Below are 9,280 nucleotides of genomic sequence, written 5' to 3'. Positions count from 1 at the left end.
TTATTTATATCTTTATGTTTATGATAAATGTTTATATATCATGCTATAATTGTATTAACCGAAACATTAGTACATGTGTGATATGTAGACAAACAAGAAGTCCCTAGTATGCCTCTTAAACTAGCTTGTTGATTAATGGATGATTAGTTTCATAATCATGAACATTGGATGTTATTAATAACAAGGTTATGTCATTGTGTGAATGATGTAATGGACACACCCAATTAAGCGTAGCATAAGATCTCGTCATTAAGTTATTTGCTATAAGCTTTCGATACATAGTTACCTAGTCCTTATGACCATGAGATCATGTAAATCACTTATACCGGAAAGGTACTTTGATTACACCAAACACCACTGCGTAAATGGGTGGCTATAAAGGTGGGATTAAGTATCCGGAAAGTATGAGTTGAGGCGAGATGGATCAACGAGTGGGATTTGTCCATCCCGATGACGGATAGATATACTCTGGGCCCTCTCGGTGGAATGTCGTCTAATGTCTTGCAAGCATATGAATGAGTTCATAAGAGACCACATACCACGGTACGAGTAAAGAGTACTTGTCAGGAGACGAGGTTGAACAAGGTATAGAGTGATACCGAAGATCAAACCTCGGACAAGTAAAATATCGCGAGACAAAGGGAATTGGTAATATATATGTGAATGGTTCATTCGATCACTAAAGTCATCGTTGAATATGTGGGAGCCATTATGGATCTCCAGATCCCGCTATTGGTTATTGGTCGGAGTGAGTACTCAACCATGTCCGCATAGTTCTCGAACCGTAGGGTGACACACTTAAAGTTGGATGTTGAAATGGTAGTACTTGAATATGGAATGGAGTTCGAATATTTGTTCGGAGTCCCGGATGAGATCCCGGACATCACGAGGAGTTGCGGAATGGTCCGGAGAATAAGATTCATATATAGGATGTCATTTTATGTAAATTAAAATGTCGCGGAAGGTTCTATGGAAGGTTCTAGAAGGTTCTAGAAAAGTCCGGAAGAAACCACCAAGGAAGGTGGAGTCCACATGGGACTCCACCTCCATGGCCGGCCAGCCCTAGATGGGGTGGAGTCCCAAGTGGACTCCACCATAGGGAGCCGGCCACCACCCACATGGGAGGTGGGAATCCCACCTTTGGGTGGGAGTCCTAGTTGGGCTAGGTTTCCCCCTCCTATGGAAGGTTTTGGTTTCGGGTCTTATTCGAAGACTTGGACACCAACACTTGGGATCCACCTATATAATGAGGGGCCAAGGGAGGGGGCCGGCCACCCCAAGACCACAAGCTGGCCGCCCCCCTTGAGTGGCCGACCACCCCCTCCCAAACCCTAGCTTTGCTCCTCCACTCCATATTGCCCGCGTAGCTTAGCGAAGCTCCGCCGGACTTCTACACCGCCACCGACACCACGCCGTCGTGCTGTCGGATTCAAGAGGAGCTACTACTTCCGCTGCCCGCTGGAACGGGGAGGTGGACGTCGTCTTCATCAACAACCGAACGTGTGACCGAGTACGGAGGTGCTGCCCGTTCGTGGCGCCGGAACCGATCGTGATCAAGATCTTCTACGCGCTTTTGCAAGCGGCAAGTGATCGTCTACCGCAGCAACAAGAGCCTCATCTTGTAGGCTTTGGAATCTCTTCAAGGGTGAGACTCGATACCCCCTCGTTGCTACCGTCTTCTAGATTGCATCTTGGCTTGGATTGCGTGTTCGCGGTAGGAAAATTTTTGTTTTCTATGCAACGTTATCCTACGGTGGTATCGAGCCGTGTCTATGCATAGATGGTTGCACGAGTAGAACACAATGGTTTGTGGGCGTTGATGCTCTTGTTATCTTTAGTTTGAGTACTTTGCATCTTTGTGGCATAGTGGGATGAAGCGGCCCGGACTAACTTTACATGACCGCGTTCATGAGACTTGTTCCTCGTTCGACATGCAACTTGTATTGCATAAGAGGCTTTGCGGGTGTCTGTCTCTCCTACTATAGTGAAGATTCAATTTACTCTTCTATTGACAACATTAGTATCACCGTTGTGGTTCATGTTCGTAGGTAGATTAGATCTCTCCCGAAAACCCTAAACCACGTAAAATATGCAAACCAAATTAGAGACGTCTAACTTGTTTTTGCAGGGTTTGGTGATGTGATATGGCTATAATGTGATGATGAATATGTATGAGATGATCATTATTGTATTGTGGCAACCGGCAGGAGCCTTATGGTTGTCTTTAAATTTCATGTTGAGTAGTATTTCAAAGTAGTTGTAATAGTTGCTACATGAGGTGAACAACCATGAAGACGGCGCCATGAACCTTGACGCTACGCCAACGATGATGGAGATCATGCCCGAAGATGATGGAGATCATGTCCGTGCTTTGGAGATGAAGATCAAAGGCGCAAAGACAAAAGGGCCATATCATATCACATATGAACTGCATGTGATGTTAATCCTTTTATGCATCTTATTTTGCTTAGATCGCGACGGTAGCATTATAAGATGATCCCTCACATTAATATCAAGATAATAAAGTGTTCTCCCCTCGTATGCACCGTTGTAACAGTTCGTCGTTTCGAAGCATCTCGTGATGATCGGATGTGATAGATTCAACGATTCACATACAACGGGTGTAAGCCATGTTGCACACGCGGAATACTTGGGTTTGCTTGACGAGCCTAGCATGTACGGACATGGCCTCGGGACAACGGAAACCGAAAGGTTGAACACGAGTCATATGGATGATATGATCAACATGTTGATGTTCACCATTGAAGCTACATCATCTCACGTGATGATCGGTTTTTGGTGTAGTGAATTTGGATCGTGTACCACTTAACAACTATGAGGGATGTTGTATTAAGTGGGAGTTCATTAGTAATTAGATTAAACCGTGAACTAATTATCATAAACATAGTCTGAGTAGTATTTTGAATTAATTTTGTAGTATTGGCATCCGTTTTCTACCATGCGCTAGTCTTGTTATTGAGATAGAAATACTGTTAAAATCTGACAAGAAACTTTACGGATTGGTACCGTATTGTTAAAGAATCAAGAATTGATTAAGTCCTATTGCAAACTTTTAGTAAACCTCACATTGTTGATTCAAAGAGCTATGGTTTCAATTAGTACCTAAAGTTATCTTGTCTCCGTGAAACTTGAAGTTCAAATCTGTTTGAAAAGTAAGGAGCTGAAATTTTAGTTTTCAGAAATAATCAAGGTATGAGATATATGTGATATCTAAGACCTTATTGCAAGATGATAGAATATAATTTGGTGAGAATACATGAACTCATAAGTTTTATGGGAATGTACGAAGGTTGAAGACGCAAGGCGTCACAATCCTCCAACTATTGGAGCACTAACGATATTCGCATATCCATGAAGTGACCATCCTTAATATGCACCGTTACTAAGACTCGTCGTTTCGAAGCATCACGTGATGATCGGGTGTGATAGATTCTACGTGTGCATACAACGGGTACAAGCTAGATTTGCACATGCAAATACCAAGGTTAAAACTTTACGAGCCTAGCATGTACAGACATGGTCTCGGAAAGTCGTCATGATATGATGGATAAAATTATGAGTGAAATTGTTCATCGTATTACAAAGTTACTAATAGTGAAATTTGGAACACTTGTCATATGATGATCAACTTAAAAATAAGAACCTCAAGGTTATTGGTATTAGACCAACAAACCTAGAAGTTATTGATGTTGAAGTGTTTTTCTGAATAATGAGGAAAGCTAAAAGAGAAACTACAAAAGATATTTTGGCAGAAAGAAAAGAGAAGACTAGAAAGTCTAGCTCAGGTGTATATAAATGATATACATGTTATGGTTGTATTCCTAGTTAGGTCACAATATGAAATTCTTGGGTATTAGTACTATATTGGTTGGTATGAAGTGTCATACAAAACAACGCAATACAAGAATACAATGGCCTAAGTGACTAACAAGGAATATGATAAGAATGCACGTCTGGAACAAAAATAAAGTGTTATTATGTTCGTCGTTGGCATTCTATCTAGCCCTTAGAATTTATAATAAAGAACTTAATAATTGTTATTTTGCTCTGGTCAAATGAAAACAATAAGTTGTTCAAATTATGACATTACTCCATGTACGATGGATAAGTTATTATAAATATTAATGGTGAAACACACATACATAACAACGACGCTAAAATGCCATAAGGCAAATGATTTGAATTCCACTTATTTGTGGAACCGCCATTTAGGTCATGTTAGAAAGGAACGCATGAAGGAACTCCATGCAAATGGATTTTTGGAGTCATTTGATTTTTGAATCGTTTGGCACTTGCAAATATTTTCCAAAAAGAATGACTAAAATACCGTTCATAGGCCAAGAGTTGAACGGGCAACTAAATTAGTGGAAAAATACATGATGATGTATGTGGTTCACTGGACATAGTTGTGTGCGGGAGATTCTTCTACTTCATGAAAACTTTCAACAATGAATTGAGTATATATGTGGATATATTCAATAAGGAAGAAGTTTGAAACATTTGAATGGATTCAAATAAATTTCAGCATGAAGTGGAAATCATCGTAATAGAAAAGTCAAATATCTATGATTGGATCATGGTAGAAATATTTGAATTACGAGTTTTAGCGAACATCTAAGAGAGTTATGAAATTGTTCTACAACTCACATTTCTTGGAGTATCATAATGATGATATAGTATCCGAGATATGTATCCAAACTTTGTTGGATTAATGATGAGATAAAATATTATAACGCCATTATAATTTTGTGGATTATGCTTTAGTGACTACCGCTTTTACACTTGAATAGAGCATCATCATGATCCGTTGAAATGACACCATACGAGTTATGGTATGGGTATAAACCCTAATAGTCTTTCTTTAAATTTTGGTCTAATAGTTTACAACCAAAATCGGATGAATGTCTTTGTTGGTTATCCCAGAAATTTAATTGGGAATTCTTCCCACGAGACAAAGACAAAAGTGTTTGTCAATGTTTCTTATTTCCAAGAAATTGTTTCTAGTGAAGTTTTTGAGTGGGAGGACAATATAATTTGATAAGGTTTATGAACCTGAGCATAATGATCAGAGTAGCGCAACATCGGAATTAGTTTCGGAAGCGACCACGACGATCATGGCTCCCATGACTACAAAGTGTTTTAGCCATGGAGATCGAAGTACATATTGAACCTTGTAGGTATGGTTTACTTTGTGATCAAATAAATGATTTGTGAACAAAGGATTGATTTTGAACAATGATAAACCAACTACAAACAAAGAAGTTATGATGGGCCATGACTCCGTTAAAATGGCTATACGCCATGAAATCCAAGATAGATGAATACTTTATGAAAGTAAATGGATCTATGAAATTGATAGACTTGGATGAAATATCCTTGAAGAAAGCTTGACTTGTCGAAAAATTGTTTACGACAAAGTTCAAAGAGTTGAATACGATAAGATTAGATCTTCCGTAGTAATACTTATAGTCTATGTGGATTATTCTAGTAATCACTACATATTTCTTTTATGAGATATGCTAGTAGGATGGCAAAATACACTACTTAACAGAAGTATGTATACAAGATACAACCAAGAGTTTTGCTGGTCCGTGAAATACTAGATAGCTATACAAGCTTCAATTGGATGAAGTAAGTATCACGGAGTTGGAATCTTCACCAGATGAAATAGTCAAAGTGTTTTTGATTTCATCAGAGACGATGAAGAGGCTTGCATTTGCAAGAAATTAAGTGGGAGCGCTAAGACACATTTATAATACTTTATGTAGGTGACATATAGTTGGTTATAAATGATGTAATTATATACTTGATTAAAAAGGTTTCATTGAGAATTAACTTCAATGAAAGGATATGGACTGAAACAAATCTAGTGTCAAGATCTATGAAGATAGATTGAAACACAAAATAAGTTTAAGTCAAAGTACATAGAATGGATATTGAAATAATTCAATATAGAAATATTAAGAAAATGTTCTTGTCATGTTAAAGTTTTAACAAGACTTGAGTGTATACGACACTCAATGAGTAAAAACACATGAGTGATTATAGATCACGAATAATATGTACACAATCAGATATCATGTGCTCTAAAATGTTAGGAGCATATACCAGAATGATTCATGTGATGATCATTGGACAAACAGTAAGAATATCCCTGTGTATTTTAGAAGAACCAAGGATATATAAATAATTTTGTATGAAGAAATGACAAACAAATCGCTGTAAGGTGTTGCACCGATATTGGTTTTGTCACATATAAAAATAAAATTTCAATCTCAAAATTAGGCTAAGTGTTGATTAAAAGGTAGCACAATGCTAGATTTAGAAGAGTTCTAAATATTGTGACGGATTCTACAAACGAAGGCTGAATATGTCATTGTTTTGACAATGACTGAGGATGTTAAAGTCAAGAGGTTCTTTGAGAACTTGGTGTAGTTCCGATAGTGTCAGAACTTTGAAGCTATATTGTATATGACAATATTAGTGACATATTTCAGACCGCGGAATTAAGGTTCCACCAGAAGACCAAACATATTTAATGCCGACTCATTTGGAAAATGAGTGATGCGTGAAGACGCAAATGAATTGCAAAATACATACGTTTCTGAGTGTGTCAGAACCGTTGACTAAAGCTCTCCCTAGGGCAAAGTATGACCAACACCAGAATGCCATGGGTGTTAGGTACATTACAATGTAATCTAGATTATTGACTCTAGTGCAAGTGGGAGACTGAAGGAGATATGCCCTAGAGGCAATAATAAAGTGGTTATTATTTATATCTTTATGTTTATGATAAATGTTTATATATCATGCTATAATTGTATTAACCGAAACATTAGTACATGTGTGATATGTAGACAAACAAGAAGTCCCTAGTATGCCTCTTAAACTAGCTTGTTGATTAATGGATGATTAGTTTCATAATCATGAACATTGGATGTTATTAATAACAAGGTTATGTCATTGTGTGAATGATGTAATGGACACACCCAATTAAGCGTAGCATAAGATCTCGTCATTAAGTTATTTGCTATAAGCTTTCGATACATAGTTACCTAGTCCTTATGACCATGAGATCATGTAAATCACTTATACCGGAAAGGTACTTTGATTACACCAAACACCACTGCGTAAATGGGTGGCTATAAAGGTGGGATTAAGTATCCGGAAAGTATGAGTTGAGGCGAGATGGATCAACGGTGGGATTTGTCCATCCCGATGACGGATAGATATACTCTGGGCCCTCTCGGTGGAATGTCGTCTAATGTCTTGCAAGCATATGAATGAGTTCATAAGAGACCACATACCACGGTACGAGTAAAGAGTACTTGTCGGGAGACGAGGTTGAACAAGGTATAGAGTGATACCGAAGATCAAACCTCGGACAAGTAAAATATCGCGAGACAAAGGGAATTGGTAATATATATGTGAATGGTTCATTCGATCACTAAAGTCATCGTTGAATATGTGGGAGCCATTATGGATCTCCGGATCCCGCTATTGGTTATTGGTCGGAGTGAGTACTCAACCATGTCCGCATAGTTCTCGAACCGTAGGGTGACACACTTAAAGTTGGATGTTGAAATGGTAGTACTTGAATATGGAATGGAGTTCGAATATTTGTTCGGAGTCCCGGATGAGATCCCGGACATCACGAGGAGTTCAGAATGGTCCGGAGAATAAGATTCATATATAGGATGTCATTTTATGTAAATTAAAATGTCGCGGAAGGTTCTATGGAAGGTTCTAGAAGGTTCTAGAAAAGTCCGGAAGAAACCACCAAGGAAGGTGGAGTCCACATGGGACTCCACCTCCATGGCCGGCCAGCCCTAGATGGGGTGGAGTCCCAAGTGGACTCCACCATAGGGGGCCGGCCACCACCCACATGGGAGGTGGGAATCCCACCTTTGGGTGGGAGTCCTAGTTGGGCTAGGTTTCCCCCTCCTATGGAAGGTTTTGGTTTCGGGTCTTATTCGAAGACTTGGACACCAACACTTGGGATCCACCTATATAATGAGGGGCCAAGGGAGGGGGCCGGCCACCCCAAGACCACAAGCTGGCCGCCCCCCCCTTGAGTGGCCGACCACCCCCTCCCAAACCCTAGCTTTGCTCCTCCACTCCATATTGCCCGCGTAGCTTAGCGAAGCTCCGCCGGACTTCTACACCGCCACCGACACCACGCCGTCGTGTCTGTCGGATTCAAGAGGAGCTACTACTTCCGCTGCCCGCTGGAACGGGGAGGTGGACGTCGTCTTCATCAACAACCGAACGTGTGACCGAGTACGGAGGTGCTGCCCGTTCGTGGCGCCGGAACCGATCGTGATCAAGATCTTCTACGCGCTTTTGCAAGCGGCAAGTGATCGTCTACCGCAGCAACAAGAGCCTCATCTTGTAGGCTTTGGAATCTCTTCAAGGGTGAGACTCGATACCCCCTCGTTGCTACCGTCTTCTAGATTGCATCTTGGCTTGGATTGCGTGTTCGCGGTAGGAAAATTTTTGTTTTCTATGCAACGTTATCCTACACGTCTTCCCCAAGAATTTTGGAGATCCGGCTGATCTTACCTCCACCCCAAAGGCCTATGCCACAAAGTTTTTCAATAAACTAACGGAGGCGGAGAAGTGGGAGCTGGAGCAAGATCTGCTCAACTCGATGCTGAATAATGCCTGGGGCAAACCCGACGCCGAGACATCGGAGATCCAAAACTTCAAGAAGGAGACATGCCAATTCCTTGACAAGCTCATCTGCAAACGAAAGGTACCTCCCCAGTAGCCCCCAAGTATGTAGGCGGAAACTCACTTAGTTAGCGTCTAGATACTTAGAGTAAATCAATCTGAGGAAAAATTGAAGTGTCGTGGTAGCCCCCAAGCATTATGGCGGAAAATTTCCGGCAACAATGCTTCAGAAAGACTTAACCATAAAGAAGATGTGGAATTTACTCCTGCACTGGCTGGTTTCTCGGGAACAAGCGAGGCTTTGCATTATGAATTGCACAAGAATATTGCTCTTCGAGCGCCGCGTCACCCTCAGCCAGGCGGAAAAATTCAAAACTTCAAAGAAGAGAATGCGGATCTGAAGAAGCAGCTATCGGAAGCTCAAGGTTAGTTTCTGACGCTCTTTTGGCCTACAAGTTGTGTTCCGCATTCCGAATTTATGTTTACATATCTTTTTAGCAGGTGCATCCTCATCTCTTGCTGCTGCCTCCTCCGAGCTGGAGACCCTGCGTGCTTCCCATAAAACTCTTGAAGCAAAGCTTGCCGA

The sequence above is a fragment of the Lolium rigidum genome, chromosome 5, assembly GCF_022539505.1.
Source record: "Lolium rigidum isolate FL_2022 chromosome 5, APGP_CSIRO_Lrig_0.1, whole genome shotgun sequence".
In the NCBI taxonomy this organism is placed as follows: Eukaryota; Viridiplantae; Streptophyta; class Magnoliopsida; order Poales; family Poaceae; genus Lolium; species Lolium rigidum.
The sequence above is the reverse complement of the archived record's forward strand: the minus strand, read 5'-3'. Positions refer to the sequence as shown.